Raw genomic sequence first — 2,726 nt, 5'->3', positions numbered from 1 at the left:
AGGCTACCACTCCCCGTGCATACAACACCCAAACCAAGTTGGCCGCTTAACTTCTCTCTAACGAAAACCACTGTGTCATGTTTGCATGCATGCATGCTCTTTTGTGTCTCTTTTGCAACCCATGGATTGGAACCAGCCGCCATTTCCCCCCGCAGGGGATCTTCCTGACCCAGGATTTCAATCTGGGTCTCCTGCATCTCTTGCATTGGCAGGCAGATTCTTTACCACTAAGCCACCTAGAATGTCATGTTTGGTTTAGTTGCTAAGTTGTGTCCAAATCATTGCAACCCCATGGACTATAGCCCACCAAGCATGTCATGTTTAATATATATTAAAAGACATTGGAACATATACATAAGTGATGAAACACAGTAGTAAAATGGAGACCCTCCATCCCACTACCCCAATTAAGAACTAGAATGTGTATGTGTGTTAGTCACTCAGTCATGTCTGACTCTTTGCGACCCCATGGACTGTGGCCCCCCCCCCCAGGCTTCTCTGTCCTTGGAATTCTCCAGGCAAGAATATTGGAGTGGATTGCTATTCCCTTCCCGACCCAGGGGTCGAACCCTGATCTCCTGCATCACAGGCAGATTCTTTACTGTTTGAGCTACAGGGAAGTCAAGAACTAGAATAGCGCCAGTATTAATATTAAATTTACCCTTTCCTTTCTTTTTAAAATTCCTAGTGTGGAGTGTTTAATTCTGTCAAAACACATATATAGACTTGGGTGAACTGAAATAGACTAATACTGGATAATTCTGGAGTAGGTTGCCACTTCCTACTCCAGGGGATCTTCCTGACTCAGGGACTGAACCTGCGTCTCTTGCATCTCCTGCATTGGCATGTGGATTCTTTACTACTAGTGCCACCTGGAAAGCCCTAAAAGCGGTTATTCAGCCTTTAATTACGTATTCCTAGTTATGCTGTTATTGAACAGCCCCCTTTTAGAAGAGTCTTCCTTATATTGAACTGGAATCTGTGTCCCATGACTTCCACCCATTATTCTTAGCTTTACCATTGGAAGGCGCTGTGGTTAAGAGTACAGATTCCAAGATACAGAGAGGATTAGCATGGCCCCTGGGCAAGGATGACACGCAAATTCATGAAGCATTCCATATTTTATTAAGAAAGAAAAAAAAGTGAAAATTCCAGAATTGACTAGATCTAAGTTCAAAGCTCAGTCACTTGCTGATTATGTGATCTCGGCATGTTACTTAGCTTCTTTGTACCTTAGTTTCATCTTCTGTAAATGGGAATAATAATACTATCCATTTTATAGGACAAGCTGGACCAGGCCATAAATGATGGTCTGGGTTTGAGGACTGTTGAGGTTTGCTTTGAATTATTGTAACTTCTGTGTATTATCTGATCAATTTGGAATTATAGTACACTGTTGTTCACAAACTGGAATTCTAGTTTTTTAGGTTTTTAAAGGATAGTGGTTTAGTTTTTCTTCAAGTAAAAGGGAGTAGGCAGTCCAGGTATTTTTCTGCTCTGCCATTTTTAGTGGGTGGTTTCATGATTCAAGATGGCCAACACCATCAGAGTTCCAGACAGAAGACCCAAAAAGGGAGAGAGGGTACATGCCAATAGCCTTTCTTCTTTTTACGAAGCTTTCCTGTAAATCCTAATCAGCATGCTTACCTGTCATTGGACAGAGGTAAATCATGGGGCCATCCCTGGCTGTAAGGCAAACTGGGAAATGTAGTCTTTTAGCTAGAACATTACCATCCTAAATAAAATTAGGATTCTGACACCAAGAAAGAAGAGAAAAATGGGTATTAGACAGGTAGCTTGCAGTCCCTGCTACATAAATTAATCAAGCAGTAAGCAGTGCAAAGTGTATAGACATAACATAGAGTCAGGGTTCTCCAGAGAAACAGAACCAGTAGGATTCATTTTAAGGAACTGGCGCATATGAGTTTGAAAGATGACAAATCTGAAATCTGCATGGAGGCCCAGCTGGAGACCCAGGGAAGAGCTGATGTTGCAGCTCAGAGTTCAAAGGCAGTCTGCTGGCAGAATCCTTTCTTGGGGGTAGGGAGCCTCAACCTTTCTCCCAAGACCTTCAACTAATTGGATGAGATTTCCCGCCCCCCCCCCCCCACCTCCCCCCACTGATAGAGAGTAATCTGCTTTACTTAAAGTCTACTGAGTTAAATGTTAATCACATCTAAAAAAGGCCTTGACAGAAGTCTCTAGACTGGTGCTTGACTGAGTACTTTGACCCAGCCAGACTGATCCACATAATCAGCCATTACACATACATTAAAGTTACAAACAGCTTTGGCAGTTCTGTGCCTCTGTTTCTAATGGGCTGAAGTGGACGTTAAGTTCAGTGAATCTACCAGCCCTGGAGGAACTTCCCAGATCAGAAGAGCCCTGAGTCTTGGCTCGCCTTTTGCATCTTTTCTGGCTGGTGTGGTGGGGAGGTGCGGGTGGCAGGAGGGATGTTTGATGTTCTGGGGTCACCTTGTTACCCTGGAATGCAGCCTTTGTGTTAGTCACAAGACATTTACTTCCATGTTTTATTTCTTACTGAGTCCTAAGGCACTACAGGCCTAGTCAGAGCCCGCTGAGAGTCACGCACGGGTTCTGTCAGCTCACTCACCGAGACCTCTCCCCGGCAGGGGCTTAGCACAGGGCAAGGCTCACCAAACTCCACCAAGAGTTCATTCTCATCCCTAACAAACATTGATTGTCACTCTCACATCCTCTCGTAA

The 2,726-nt window shown here is 44.0% G+C and overlaps 1 non-coding gene across 1 annotated transcript; it reads left to right on the top strand.

Moving 5' to 3' along the window:
• Nucleotides 1-1,016: 1,016 nt before the first annotated feature.
• Nucleotides 1,017-1,125, top strand: LOC122706002. Its single transcript, XR_006344265.1, has one exon. It is a non-coding gene; the product is annotated as a U6 spliceosomal RNA (small nuclear RNA).
• Nucleotides 1,126-2,726: the final 1,601 nt, after the last annotated feature.

This window comes from Cervus elaphus, chromosome 12 (genome assembly GCF_910594005.1).
Source record: "Cervus elaphus chromosome 12, mCerEla1.1, whole genome shotgun sequence".
Classification (NCBI taxonomy): domain Eukaryota; kingdom Metazoa; phylum Chordata; class Mammalia; order Artiodactyla; family Cervidae; genus Cervus; species Cervus elaphus.
Note: the sequence above shows the minus strand (reverse complement) of the source record. Positions and strands in the feature narration are given on the sequence as shown.